The following is a 15,794-nucleotide window of genomic DNA, read 5'->3' on the forward strand; positions in this document are numbered from 1 at the left end:
GAACCCTCAAGACTGCACCTCGTCCTGAGCTGGCCTGAAATAGCGCTCTGAGTTCAGTTTTTTCCTCTGCTGCCTTAATGAGATTGCATGCACATCTGAAACTAAACAATTCTTGTTGTGTGACTTTACTGTCACACTGATTCAGAATGTAGAGGATAGATTTTTTTGTTAACTGATTCTCTAGCAGAAAGAGCAACCCTTTCTGGATTTAAATTTCAGCCCTGGTATCCTGTGAGCAACCTGCGGCGTTATTAGCTAGGACTGTCTGAGCATCATCGCCTCAGAGCTGAGGGCTTTTCAAAAGTGATAATTATCTGATTATACCGGTAAAATTATGCCCGTGGATAAAATGCTATATGTACAGAAAGTTGTATAAAAATAAGTTCAAAATTACCTGCATTCTTACTACTAAAGATAAATATGTTAATGTCCTTGGTCTTTCACTCCAGTTGTTTTGGGACATTTTTCATGGTTGAGGTTATGCTGTATTTACATAATTATTATCCTGTTACTTTCACTTGATATTATTGTATAGGTATTTTGTCTCAGAATGGAACATTCTTTAAAACTTAATTTTGATTTTATTTCTAATATGTCATAGGATGACCATATCACAATGATTTAATCCTTTGCCATTGGGGAACATTGAAGTTGATAAAAGTTAATTTTAAAACTTTAAAGTAAAATCAGTATTAGTATTTTATAAGTTGAATTCAAACTCCAACATGGCACCCTTTTTTTACTTTTTAAGGTTATAAATTAATTTGCTTCAACTATGACACTCAGAGATATGAACATCTTCATTTTAGGGGGAAATATACTTTCTAACAAATATCAACTGATGAGCATTTGATAAACCCCAGCCCTTGGCCCTGTATGGTAGAATTATGAATTATAATTATAGTATGGATGCAATTTTTCTGTTGCCTGAGCAAAAGCATTAGATGGCGTTCCTCTCAGAGAAGGAAGAGAGGCTGATGGCCAAGTGCCAGCGGAGAAGCTTTGATGAGGAGCTGTGTGGGCTTTAATCTGGATTTTGAAGGATGGAGTAGGATTGAAATAAGCCTCTGGATTACAGGGCCTTTGACAGTCACATGCTATATCCTTTAATCTACAAATCTCAGTTTTTGTGATTATTTTAAAACAACAGATGTAAATCCATACTGCCAAATGCATACATTTGCTCAAGGCTTGTAATATGGACCGTGTTTACTTTTGAAATAGGAAAGTGCCAAGCAGATAAGGCTGGTGGTTATGCATCACATAGCACTAAAGGAGTACAGGAGAGCGTTGGTTTGCAGGGTTTTCATTAGAATGCCTGGCAGGAGCAGTGGGTGATATATGCAAAAATAGAGAAGAGGACAATCAGGTAAAAATACTAGGCACCTCTCTCAATTAAATATTCACAACAGTGTGAGGAATTTGACTTGATTCATTCAAATGTTGCTTAACATCCCACTCTTTATGCCATTTCCATCACTGATTCAAGTTTTCTTGGTCATGAACCCTCTTGAAAGTTTGATGCAAGCTAAGGCCCCATTACCTTCTCCCCCATGCCCCCTCAGCCTCCATACAAAATGGTTGCATGCACTCATATTTCAATAACTTACTTTTTACCTACAATTTCATGGATCCCAGCTGAACAAAAGCTGATTTTAAAAGAATATACTTACATAAAGTAATATTCCACGATTCTGGTTTTATTTTTTTCCCCTCCAATTCCTTTGGCTCTTGCACCAGGCTCATTTGAAGTGGAAAGGGAAAAGGAAACTAGGCTGGACGTCTGCAGCCCTGTGCTGGGCACTGAGCAGAGTCCTCAGCCACCCAAGGGGCAGCCCCTCCACTTAGGGGTTGGAAGTGGAGACTCAAGGATATGACAGTGGGATATTGACACCAAGAGGCTCACAGGGAACAAAGACTCTCAAGGTTAAGCTGTGGTCCCAGGATACGGCTACTCACCTCTTTCTGTCACTTAGTGCACCAAGCCCCGGAATCTGGCACAGAACTGAATTTTATCTGAATAGCCGGAGGCATCATTTTGTTGACTCCATGGCTATTAGGACTTAAGGCCCTGGGAAAGAACAGACCATTGTAAGAACCAATCAGAGAAATAAAGAAGTTAATCAGATCCTTCTCATCAGAATTTTCCCCATAAGTTTTCACCTGTAATGGAAAAGCATTTGGGGAGCTGCTGCTTAGTAACTGGATCACATGGAGGAGGAGGAGGAGGGTTCTAATGAGATAAATAGGAATAATAATAAGCCACTGTGGCTTTTACATGTTCGGATATTAGCTATGAACTGGCTATTTTGTTGGATGCTTATATGAATAATAGCACTCAATCCTTTGACTGTAGATAGTGTTCTCCTTATTTCGTAGAGAAGAAGCTCGGGCCCAGAGGGTCAAGAAAATTGCCCAAGCTCCCCCAGTTAGAAAAGGATATGAATTTAGGTCCATCTGACTCCAAACATCCTGCCCTTTAATACTACTCTCTACTGCCTTTTTAGGGTGGAAAGAGATGTGGAAAAACTTACTTCACATGTTAGGAAATAGAGACCGTCAGAGGTAGAATGGCTTGACCAGTATCACACAGCAACTTAACAGCAGATTCCTCTTGTTCTTGTAACTGCATGGACTGATATGGATTACTTGAAAATAATTCTGGGTTTAAAAATTATTTGTGGGTGATATCACGATTGTGGCAATTACAGCAAAATTATAAAGCAGCGCTTCAAGCCAAGGTACAATTGTATGTACTAAGAATGATGGAGAGAGTCTAATTAAGGAAACTTCCACATTGTGTTAATGATCTGATGTGAATGTTATCATATACTATTCATTCAGTGCACAAATACCACACATCATTTACTATACAGCAGGCATTGTGATGGCGATACAGCATTAGGCAAGACAAACGTTCTCTCTCCTCTCATGGACCTGTCGTTCTAGTGGCATAAAACAGATGAATGTACAATTAACTAACTAACAATAAAAATTTCAGAAGCAGAGTGTAAAAGTTGGGTGACATGATAGAGAGTTCCTGGGTGCTACTTAGATTGTGCAGTCTGGGGAGGTGATGTTTAAGCTGAGACCTAACAGCAAAGAGAGACAGGCTCCTAAAGGTAAGATGCATAATATTCCAGGTATAAGTCATGGCTAGCGGAGTATAAAAGCTCTGAGGCAGGACAAGCTTGCTTTGGGAAAAGAAAGGCAGCCTGTAGTTGGCAATAGTGAGATAAGGCGAGAGTAACAACAGATAAGATCACAGAGATGGTCAGCGGTTGGACCTCATACAGTATTTGTGAACCAAAGGAAGAAGTTTGGATATTACCCACAGTACAGTGGGAAGCTATTGAGAGTCTTAGGCAGGAGGAGATGCATGGTTTGATTTTCTTTTTTAAGAGATTACTCTATGAGCTAGGAAATACAGGAAGCAAGAGTTGGAGCTGGGATATTGGTGAGGAAATGTGAGAATTGATCAGCAAGTGATGGTGGCATGCATTCAAGTGGTAGCAGCGTAGATGAGGAGATATAGATGGAGCCCAACTATATTTGGTGAACAAAACTTGATGGAATAAATGAATAAGAAAGAAAGGAAGAAATAAATCAAGTAGAACTTCTATAATTTGTTTTTACTTTGGCAAAAAGAAAAAAGTTTAGGAGGGGGAAAGTCAGTAATTTTGTTTTGGTTGTGCTAGGTTTGAGGTGCTTGTTAGATATCCTTCATTTCTCTGTAGAGACATCAATTAGCTTTGGATCCGTGAGTCTAGGGCTTAGTGGAGAAGTCAAGGTTGGAGATAGATTAAAGTATCATTGACAGAGGGAGTTGCACTTAAAGCCATTGGGTTGGATGAGAGCACCAGAGATGAGAAAGCAGAGATTAAGAGGAGAAGACCCAGGACAAGGGCATGATGCTCCCCAACGTTTGACATCCAACAGCAAAGGAGGAATAAAGACTGGTGTTTAACACGAAGGGGTGGGGAGGTAAGTGAAACACCAGGAGAGTTGTATATCTAGGAAGCTAAAAGAAGTTATAACAAAACACATTTGGGTCCTACCAAGAAAAAATAAAGAACAATTATGATAAATGGTAATCATAATGAGCCTGAAGCAGGACTTTTTGACCCCACTATTTTGATCCTGGAGACTTTGAGAATTTGATAATCAATCTTCTCTCCTTTTCTCTTGCTTTCATTCTTTGTATTTCATTGTCTGGCTAATTCTTTCTTTTTGTTCATTGTCTCTCAAAAATTTTACCCTAATTTTCTCGGGAAGCTATCAGTCTTTTATCTCATTTATGGTTTTTTATTCTGTTTAGAACTATTCCATGTGGAGTAAAACTGAGGATACCTAAAGCTGCGCAAAGTAAAATTTGATATTGCCTAAAAACTGGTAGGCAATAACATCTTCTTGACAAAATTTAGAGGTGCCAAAGTTGACCTGAAAAAATGAGTCTTGGAAGAAATAATGGCAAATGAGAGATTCACTGTCAGAGCAAATATTTATTATTAAAGTTTTGCAAAAGAAATGAGCTCATGCCTTTGAAAATAATTTTGATGGAATAAAATTGAAAATGGAAAAATTGGAAATGATTCAATTGTGCTGGATAGAAATTTGATTAAAGAATTAAATTGGCTTAATGGCATTTACACTAGAAACTACTGTCTTGATGAAGATTTCCCCAGTATTGATTTAAGTCTGATTAATGTTTGTAATCAAAACATTTGGAGTGTCTGAGATGGATTTTGGGCTGTTAGGCTGTCTGTTCTCCTGCTACACATGTAGTAATAAACTCTTTCTCTCATTGAAAAAAAAAAAAAACATTTGGGGTGTCAAAATGGCAGGGTCAAACCCAGGACTCAAAATGTCTTGTTCCCAGTGTTAAAATAAATTTAGATTGAAATGCTAGTGATCAATGAAAGGGAGGAGTAAGGGGTATGGTATATATGAATTTTTTTCTGTTGTCTTTTTATTTCTTTTTCTGAATTGATGCAAATGTTCTAAGAAATGATCATGATGATGAATATGCAGCTATGTGATGATAATGTGAATTACTGATTATATATGTAGAATGGAATGATCATAAGTTAAGAACATTTGCGTTTGTTGTTGATTTTTTTTTATTTAAACATTAATTAAAAAAAAGTCTTGTTCCCTATAGGCAATGCATATACAATAATGTATCACAAACACAAACTGTCTTTATAGTGCAAGAATTAATTGCTGTTCCAGGAACTAAAGGTTCATTGAAGGAATCCTTAATTTCAAAGCCCTAGATTGGACAGCTTTTGGACTGCCACCTTCCCAGTCTCAATTAAGACTAAATGTTAGAGAGGAAATAATTATTCCACCATCTTATTCAGGAAGAGTGGTCAATTCCTTGCCTGAGTAAGGACAATTTTTGAATTAGTATCATCTGAATTAGTGCCTTTTCAACTGGAAACAGTTCTTCCTAAAATACTTGTTGTTCTTATATTCTAATGTGTTTTTTTTTAACTGCATTTGGTTGCAATTCAGGTAAATATTAGTGAAAGTAAACACTACTTTTATCACTAAATTCATTAACAGACTCTGCCAGTTACTGGCTATATGGCCATAAACAAATTTATCTCTCTGATCCTGTTTCCTCAACCTTAAATAGGAACAATAACACATGTACCATAGGATTGTTGAGAGGATTAAGTGAGAGAAAGACTTCACATCCCCTGGTTTAAAATAGATGCTCGATAAAGATAAATTACAGTCTTTGCCATTATTAGTAGTATAATGCAAATTTCCTTGCACTCGACATAATTACTTTAGGTGTTTTGTTTGAATGTTTTGTCCCCCAGTTAAGTTGTAAACTTCCCAGGGCAAGGAGTAGGCTCTGCCACTTTTATTAGTTCCTTTTATCATGCTGTATCAGTCAGGGTCCTTGCAGAATGGGTTCACAGAAGGGGAAATCAAGAGGTGCTTAATGAAGGAATCCTTGATAGAGGGATGGCATCTCATTCACTCCTCAAAAGCAGCCTATGAAGTCGCTCTTAACTTTATCTCCATTTCGGAGTCCTTAAGCAATTGCTTTTGATCACACAATTAGGAAGGGATAAAGGCGTGACTCAAACTGGGATTAGTCTGATTCCAAACCTTACCTCTAAACTACGATGCTATTAGGTAGAATTAGGAAACTGACGAAGGATAACAAAGCATCTTGGGGCTAGCAGCAGCGGGAATCCCATAGCACCCCTGGCTAGAAGAGGCAAGGGAAGGAGCTACTCCGGAGGGTTTGTAGCAGTGAAAGGGGAGCTGCCCAGCCCTAGCTAGGAACAGCAGAGCCTCTCCGAGCGCTGTCAATTAACCTGGCTGCTTTATATATACTCGGTACAGATAAGTGTCTGTAGAAGGAAAGCAAGGGGAAACTGATAGAAGGTGGTTCATAAACTATAGAAGAATCATCTTTAAATGTCTTAAATGTAGGTTGACAAAGATTCTATCTAATAGCATCGTAGTTTAGAGGTAAAGTTTGGAATCAGACTAATCCCAGTTTGAGTCACGCCTTTATCCCTTCCTAACTGTGTGATCAAAAGCAATTGCTTAAGGACTCCGAAATGGAAATAAAGTTAAGAGCGACTTCATAGGCTGCTTTTGAGGAGTGAATGAGATGACACATATTTCACGTCTGTCATAGAAACAAAGCTTTATGAAATGTTAGCAAATGATGTTACAATACACTTTGAAATTTTGTGTTATATTTCATAATAAAAATGTTTTAAAAAAGGTAATGCAAAAAAATCAATGATACGATTTTAAAGGTGTAAATCCCTGATTTCCTCAATTATCCACACAGATTAATGGACCTTGTCCAGTCCCTCTTAATATTTATGGAATTTGCAAATATTCTTACTACCCCTTTTAGCCAACTCTCTCTGTCTTTTAATTTTAATTTAATCCATTTTATTTACAATTTCTCCATACTTTTTGGAAATTTCCCACTAAGGATTTTGTTATATTTTATATTTAAGGTGGTTTTATTTCAGATTCAGTGTATGATTTTTATGGTAAGAATTTTCAAACATAACTAAAGCATCCATGTTTTTAAAAACAACCCAAGTTCATAAAGCAGCAATGTTTTGTTTTGTTTTGTTTTCAAAAGGTCTGAGGTCCAAAATAATATTTAGGCAGCTGTTTGATTCTATTTATCTGTTTATCTATATTAGTTCCTATATAGGACTTTGGCTTCCTAATTTAAAGTTTCCCTATGCTCTTAGTACATGAAAAAGAAAGTCATATGAAAAAAAGAAAATTTCCAAGTTGTATTTTGATCACATAAATAAGAGTTGATTGTTTAAGTTCAGTCACTTTAGTCTAGATCACTGATGATATACTAGTGTTCCATTTGAAAGGCAAACAAGTAGTAAGTGGCTTAGTATTTTAAAAGAAAATAGTGCATATTTATATACTGATTTGATGATTTGAGACACATAATTTTCTTTCTGAGATTTTGGAAGAGTCAGAAGTCTTCCATGTGCTTCTCTACTACTTATCATTTTACGCATCGTTGTCTGAAGTTTTCATATCTGTTTGTGTCCTTAGGTATTATGTGTTTGACTCATTGAAATTAAGCACTGAAAATGGTGATTATTTTTTCCCACTGAAATCACAATGCATGGGATAGTTTTGACTGGTTGTGGCAATTATTAAAAAGATGTTGAAAGATTGAAAAAAAAAGAGAGAAATATTAGCAAATGAATTCCCAATACCGGTGTTTCTTGGCTGGGGGCAATTTGCTCCCTCCCCCATCCCCCAGGGAGCATTGTGCAGTGTCTGGAGTTATTTTTGTTATAAAACTGGGGTGTCTTTGAGCATCTGGGGAATAGAGGGCAGACATTCTGCTAAACATCCTGCTAGGCCCAGAACAGCCTTCCACAACAAATAACTGTCTGTCCCAACACATCAGTAGTACCAAGGTTGAGAAAGACGGCTCTACACTGATTTCCCCTCTGCATCTCCATTCTCGGGCCTCTGTGTTTACTTCGTACTGATTCTTAGCATCCATGAGTACTGCCTCTTGGCTCACTCTCCATAAATTTGAGATTTTGTCCTCCCACTCCCATAAAATGATGAGGTATCATCATGTATATAACCTCTCAGCATTGGGTGACTTAGCCCCTCTACTATTTAAAATAAAGAAAAAAATAGAACTGCTGTGATATTTTGCAATCCTAGCTACAGCTACCCAATATGAAAGCACTCTGTCAAATACGTGTTATACATTTTTAAGGCGCCAACAATGCGGAGCTATTTCTAGGGGCATTTCAGATCACCAGGAAGGGCTATGTTAAAACACATTGTTATTTCTGCAACTGTGATCTTGGGTAAGGCTTTTTCCTATAGGAAACAAAAGCCACAAACTCAGAAATGTGATAAAACTGAAATGGGTTGGTGGAATCAAATAAGTGCTACCCTTAAACTTACTTTGAATTTGTGTGTGTGTTTTGATTTTTATTCTCTCTCTCTCTCTCTCTCTCATTGGCTCTTCTCTATCTCCTAACTCAGTTCCATTCTTTCTAGAGTGGTTGACTCTGCTCTGGTAGAAAATTGAGGTTATTAAAGCTAATGTCCCTGACCTCAAAATGGCTCTGGGTCTTCACCACTTCTCTCATTTTCCTCAAAGGAAGAGTGGACCTCCCAGCTCTCCAATTCCTTCACTCATTCACCAAGTATTTACTGGAGTCCTTGGCTTGAGCAGTTTAGGCTTAATGATTCCTGTCCTCCTGGAACATGCGATCTACTGGGGGACAGGGAGACTAATCAAGTAAGCAAAGAGATTTCTAAGTACTGATTGTGACCACAGAGAAGTAGGAGGTTGTGACAGAAATGTCTCCTCCTCTTTGAGGAGCTGTGCCAGTTTGAAGCTATTATGTACCCAAGAAAAGCCTTGTCCTTTAATCCTCATTCAATATTGCTGGGTGGGATCTTTTTGACTGTTCCCATGGAGATGTGACCCCACCAGTTGTGTGTGGTAACTTTTGGTTAGATGGTTTCCATGGAGATGTATCTCTACCCATTCAAGGTGGGACTGCTTACTGGAGCCCTTTCCATTTTGGAAAAAGCTTCAGAACAGACAAAGCCCGCACAGCCAGAGATCTTTGGTGATACATAAGGAAAATGCCTCTGGACAAGCGTTATGAAATGAGAAGAGAAAGCCAGCAGACATGGCCATGAAATGAGGTGTTCTGGGCCCACTTACCTTTCTTGAATCAAGGTATCTTTCCCTGGGTGCCTTAGTTTGGACATTTTCACAGCCTTCGAACTGTACACTTGCCACTTAATAAATTCCCCTTTTTTAGGAGCCATGCCATTTCAGCTATATTACATTCCAGCAGCTTTTACAAACTAAAACAAGAGGTGATGTTTCACACAAGGACAGAAGGAAGAGGAAGAGCTTTGCAAGAGAAAAGCAGGAGACGGGCACTGTAGGAAGTAGAACTGGCTTGTGCAAAGGCCCTAAGGCAGGAAAGTTTGATATGTTCAGGGAGCAGATATTGGCTATTGGGAAGTGAGGTTGACCTCTGGTGAGAAGATTGAGAGGATATGGGGCAAGATAAGCTGAAGAAAAAAGCAAGGTCATAAGGAGCTTGAAGTTTATTCTGAATACAGTGAGAAAATATGGAAGTATTTTAAGCAAGATAGTGACAATATTTTTTAACATTTAGTGAGTGTTTTCTGTGAGCTAAGAGCACTTCAAACATGGTAACTCATTTAAGCCTCACATCTACCTTGTGAAGTAGGAACTATTATACCCACTTTAATAGATGAGAAAGTGGAGAAAAAGAGGGGTTAAGATATCCAAGATCACATTGCACTAAATCAGGATTCCTCAACCTCATCACCATTGAGATGTGGGGCTAGAAAATTCTTTGCTGGAGGTGTAGGGGTGGTGGTGGTTGTACTGTGCATTGCAGGATGCTTAGCAGCATCCCCGGCCTCTCTACCACTAGACACAAGTAGCAAACTCAACTCAGTTGTGACAATCAAAAGAGCCTCCAGACATTGCCAGATGTCTCTTGGGTGAAAACAACTCTGGTCAAGAATGATTGCTACATACAGAGAAAAAAGTATTAGCATGCCTTGAGTCCCATCACCAGCAATGACTCAGTTAGTGTCTTTCAAGCCTCTTTCTAAACTTTCTCTAAGCACACCATGGTTCTTGCAAGGATCAGCCACCTCAGAAAATGGTTCCCTCCTTCCCCAGCTAGCGGATACTTTACTTGTCCCCTTCCGAGGCAACCCACTGAATAAATTGCCCAGTGAGAGTAGTGGTGTAGTGTTTCATGGTTCAACTCTTCTAAACATTAAAACAGATCTTGAAAGTATTAGAATGGATGCAGTTAGAAAGTGGGATGGGGGGAAGGCCAGTGTTCTCTGCCTCACAGCCCGCTTCATCTGTGAGGGCTCTACTTGATCATCTCAGAAGCTCACTCGGCTTCACCAGGTAACATGGGTGAAGCTCCACCTCTGAGTCTGAGAACAAATGCCTTTTAGCAGTACAGAGGGTATTGCTGATGATTACTGAGTTTGGGGCGTCCTTTCTCTGGGTCAGCACTATGGACAAGAGAAAGTAGGAAGGAGAAGGATGGCTGTGACTTGATTTGAGACTTTTGGAAAAAATGATGCGCCATGGTGAACTAGCATCGTACTCTAGATTTGAAAAGTGTGAAGGTACCTAACATTGGGTGTAACTTAATAATTGACCCATAAATATTTTTTTATTCATTTCACCCATTCTAGGATATTAAAAGGGTGTCTTGAGCCCTTTCTACTTCAAAACCATCCCCTTAACCCAAAGTCTCTAACTCCACCCCCAACAATGTACATCAATCAGAGATTCAGACTCATTCATTGAAACATTTCTATTGTGGCCAGGCACTGGGGATAGTGAACAAGGACACACCTTCTCTGCCTTCATGGAGTTCATGCTGTAATAAAAGAGATAGAAATCAATCAAAGAATCATAGGCATAAATTAATGGCAACTCTGACCACCTCTCTGAAGGCGAAATTGTTCAGTCCCTATTGCTGGGATCTGACCTAGTCTTGGGGTGAGGAGAACAGTTCATGGAAGGCTGCTCAGTGGATGCAAAGGCTATTCAGCAGAAGTGAATTAGGTGAAGAAAATGGAGACAAGGAAAGCATCCAGGCAGAGAGCACAGCAAGGGCAAAGGCCCAATAGTCAAGCTGGCTTTGTAAACATAGAATCTTCAAACAGTACTTCAAGAAGCCTAGGAGCATGTGTTTGTAACTGTTTGTATAGGTACAGGTTTGAGTGTGTGTGCATGTGTTTTAATTTAGCATCACCAGTCCTTGTCCACACTGCATAATACTAGGTTGTCAAAATTTGTCTTGACTTTATGGGTCCTTCAGTTTATTCAGGTTTAATTTCCACTGATGTGTATTATTTGCATACACAGAATAGACTTTTGCTGTTTAGGTCAGCTTAGGAAGGCAAATTTGCCAATATGAACATTTGTCTTCTTTAAAGCATTACTGGCTAGAAAACACAAAATATTGTGTTAACAGAAAAAAAGTGAGACAGAAGAATGGTGTCTACAGGACTGTGTCCAACAAAATGAACAACTCTAAAGAGAGAAAATCAGGATCCAGGAAAATCTAGACAGACTAGATGATCAAAACTGGAAATCATAAGACATTGTGGAAAGAGCACAATTTTTAAAAAAGTTTTATTCACATACCATACAATCCATCCAAAATGTACGATCAGTAGTTCTTGATATAATCACAGAGTTATGCATTCATCACCACAGTCAATTTAAGCACGTTCTCACTGCTCCAAAAAGAAAAATTCCATACCCCTTACACCACTGTATTATTGAGATTTATCAATGATACTTTACCTTTATTACAATATTACTGTTAACTGTAATCTATAGCTTGCATTAGGTCTATTTTTCCCATATATACTACCCTCTTATTGACACCTTCTAATAATGATGTAAATTTGTTCCAGTTTATGTAAGAACATACTTACATTTGTACAATTAACCACAGTCATCATCCATAACAGGGTTCACTATTTTATACAGTTCCATGTTTTATTCTCTAGCTTTCCTTTTAGTGACACACAAGACCCTCAACTTCCCTTTTTAATCACACCCATAATTCAGCCCTGTTAATTATACTCAGAGTAATGTACTACAATCACCTTTATCCATTTCCAAACATGTACAAGCAACCTTGTTAAAAATTATGTACAATTTAAGCATCAGCTCCCAATTCTTTATCTTCTAACCTGTACTCTGGATTTTAGCTCCAAGAGTTTGCTCATTATTATTAGTTCTTATTTGTGATACCATACAATAATTGACTTTTCGTGTCTGGCTTATTCACTCAACATAATGTCCTCAAGGTTCATCCCTGCTTCTGCATGCATCAGGACTTCATTCCTTCTTCCAGCTGAATAGTATTCCATTGTAAATATATACCACACTTTGCTTATCCATTCTTTGTGATGAACACAAATTGTTTCTGTCTTTGCGCAACTGTGAATATGCTGCTGTGAACATCCATGTTCACATGTCTATTTGCATCTCTGTTTTCAGTTCTTCAGATTATATACCTAGTAGTGAGATTGCTGGATCGTATGGCAGGTATTTACTTACCTTCCTGAGGAACCACCAAACTGTCTTCCAAAGCAGTTGCAAAATTCTACATTCCCACTGGCAGTGAATAAGTGTTCCTATTTTCCCACATTCTTTCCAACACTTGTAGTTTTCTGTTTTTTGATAGTGACCATTCTAGTAGGTGTGAAATGATATCTCATTGTGGTTTTGATTTGTATTTCCCTGATAGCTAGTGATGTTGACCATCTTTTCATGTGTATTTTAGTCATTCATATTTCCTCTTTGGAAAAGTGTCTATTCAAGTCTTTTGTCCATTATTAAATTGGGTTCTTTGTCTTTTTATTGTTGTATTGCAGGATTTCTCTATATATTCTGCATATTAAACCCTTATCAGATATGTGGTTTCCAAATATTTTCTCCTATTGAATAGGCTGCCTTTTCACTTTCTTGACAAAGTCTCGAATCACAAAAGTATTTAATTTTGAGGAGGTCCCATTTATCTATATTTTCTTTTGTTGCTTGTGCTTTGGATATAAAACCTAAGAAACTTATGCCTAATACAAGATTTTTGAATACCTCCCTACATTTTCTTCTAGGAGTTTTAAGTTCCTAGTCCTTATATATATAGGTCTTTGATCCATTTTGAGTTAATTTTTGTATATGGTGTGACATAGGGTTTCTATTTCATTCTTTTAGATACGGATATCCAGTTTTCCCAACACCATGTGTTGAAGAGACTGTTCTGTCCCAGCTGAGTAGATTTGGCAGCTTTGTCAACAGTCAATTGACCATAGACGTGAGGGTCTATTTCTGAACTCTCAATTCTACTCTATTGATCAATATATCTATCTTTATGAAAGTACCATACTGTATTGACCATTGTAACTTTTTAATATGCTTTGAAGTCAAGACGTGTAAGTCCTTCAACTTCATTCTTCTTTTTCAATATGTTTTTTACTTTTGGGGCCTCTTGCCTTTCCAAATAAATTTGATAATTGGTTTTTCCAATTATGCAAAGGAGGCTGTTGTAATTTTTATTGGAATTGTATTGAATCCATAATTCAGTTTGGATAGAATTGACATCTTAACAATATTTGGTCTTTTAACCCATGAATATGGAATGTTCTTCCAGTTATTTAAGTCTTTGATTTCCTTTAGCAATGTTTTATAATTTTCTCTGTATGGGTCCTTTACAAAGTTGGTTAAATTTATTTGATTCTTTTTAGTTCCTATTGTAAATGGAGTTCTTTTTCTTGATTCCCTCCTCAGATTGCTTATTACTATTGTACAGAAACTCTGCTGATTTTTGTATGTTGATCTTGAACCCTGCCACTTTGCTGAACTTGTTTATTAGCTTTAATAGCTTAAAAATATAGAACACTTCATGAATTTGCATGGCGTCTTTGCATGGGGCCATGCTAATCTTCTGTTATTCTGATTGTAGTATATGTGCTGTTGAAGTGAGCATAGAACATACATTCTGAGGTCAGAACAACCAGCATTCAAATCCCACTTTATCTCATGCACGACTCTGAACAAGTTGTGTCACTTTTCTGAGCCTCTGTTTTCATCTGTGAAATGGGGTAATGACAACTGTTTCACAGGATATGTGTGAGAAATAGGGATGATGTACAAAAAGACACATGGCATACAGTAGGTGCTAAATGAATGGAAGCTGATATTATTATGATTAATGTTATCAAGTCAGAACTGAGGGGTTTTAAAAATTAACTTACAGATTTTATTTAGACCTTCTTGGTGGCCACAACAAAATAGGAACGTTACACAACTGATACTGTTCATGAAGTAAAATCCTAGAAATTCTTCAGGGCAAGAAAAGATTATCAAGGAAATTAGATATGAAAAAATGTTTTTTCCCAGTTCTTCACTGAGATCTCACTGACCAATATAGAAGACCATAACTTTGATATCATCCCTGTAATACATAAATAAATTCTATGCAGTTATTTATTTTATCTTTAAGAGGAAGCCAAAATTCTAAATCCAAAGAGCAGCTGTGAGGCAAGAATTATTTCTATTCATTCATATATGCCAGGAAATTTTTGCATCAATGACATTTACTATACAAGTGATATATATGTATGCATGATATGGATGTATATATATAGGTGATATATATAATGGGTTGTATATATGCCATATAGGTGTTTTATATATATATATATATATATATATATATATATATATATATATATATATGTATGTATAATATATGTAGACATATCTAATTAGTCTTCACAAAGCATTCTAAGAAGCTTTTTGAAGTATATGTTATAGTGGCCATGTTACAGATGAAGAAACTGGGGCTCCCAGTCCAAGGTCAGCCACAGCACTGGTAAATGATGGAGCCAGAACTTGACCTAGCCTGCCACCTTAACAAATGTGCCTAGGCTTATGTGTTGCCTTGAAGGAAAAGAAGATTGTATCTTTTTTTTTTAGTATTTTTGCTTAGGTTTTTTTTCTTCAAAGACTTTTTTATGGAGATATAATAATCTAAAGTGTACAATCAGTGGCTCACAGTATCATCATAAAGCTGTGCATTCATCATTACAATGGATTTTTGAACATTTTCATTATTCCAAAAACAATAAAAATAAGAATAAAAATAAAAGTAAAAAAGAACACCCAAAACATCCCATGACTGCCATACCCCCTATTGTTTATTTATTTTCTGTTTTTTTTATTTTCTTACCCATCTGTCCATATGCTGGATAAAGAAAGTGTCGCGCACAAGGTTTTCACATTCATACTTTAAAAGCTCTATAGTTATTCAATCATCTTCAAGAATCAAGGCTACTGGATTACAATTCAACAGTTTCAGGTATTTCTCTATAGCTACTCCAATACACAAACATCTGAAAAGGGATATCTATATACTATATAAGAATAACCTCAGAATGACCACTCAACTCAATTTGAAATCTCTTAGCTGCTCAAACTTTATTTTCTTTCACTTTATCTTCCCCTTTTTGGTCAAAAAGCCTTTCTCATTTCCATGATGCCAGGGCGGGGCCAGGCTCATACCCAGGAGTCATGTCTTGTGTTGCCAGGGAGACTTACACCCCTGGGAGTCACATCACATGTCAGTGGGGAGGGCAGTGAGTTCACCTGCGGAGTTGGCTTCGAGAGAGAGGCCACATCTGAGCAACAAAAG

General features: G+C 37.4%; 1 protein-coding gene and 1 non-coding gene across 3 annotated transcripts in view; one reads left to right on the top strand and one right to left on the bottom strand.

Moving 5' to 3' along the window:
• Positions 1 to 15,794, top strand: part of CADPS (calcium dependent secretion activator) — a 494,336-nt gene that overhangs the window by 73,456 nt on the left and 405,086 nt on the right. The window lies entirely within an intron of this gene.
• Positions 13,986 to 14,087, bottom strand: LOC143658154 (U6 spliceosomal RNA). The gene has a single exon (XR_013163165.1). It is a non-coding gene; the product is annotated as a U6 spliceosomal RNA (small nuclear RNA).

Source organism: Tamandua tetradactyla, chromosome 15 (assembly GCF_023851605.1).
Source record: "Tamandua tetradactyla isolate mTamTet1 chromosome 15, mTamTet1.pri, whole genome shotgun sequence".
NCBI lineage: Eukaryota > Metazoa > Chordata > Mammalia > Pilosa > Myrmecophagidae > Tamandua > Tamandua tetradactyla.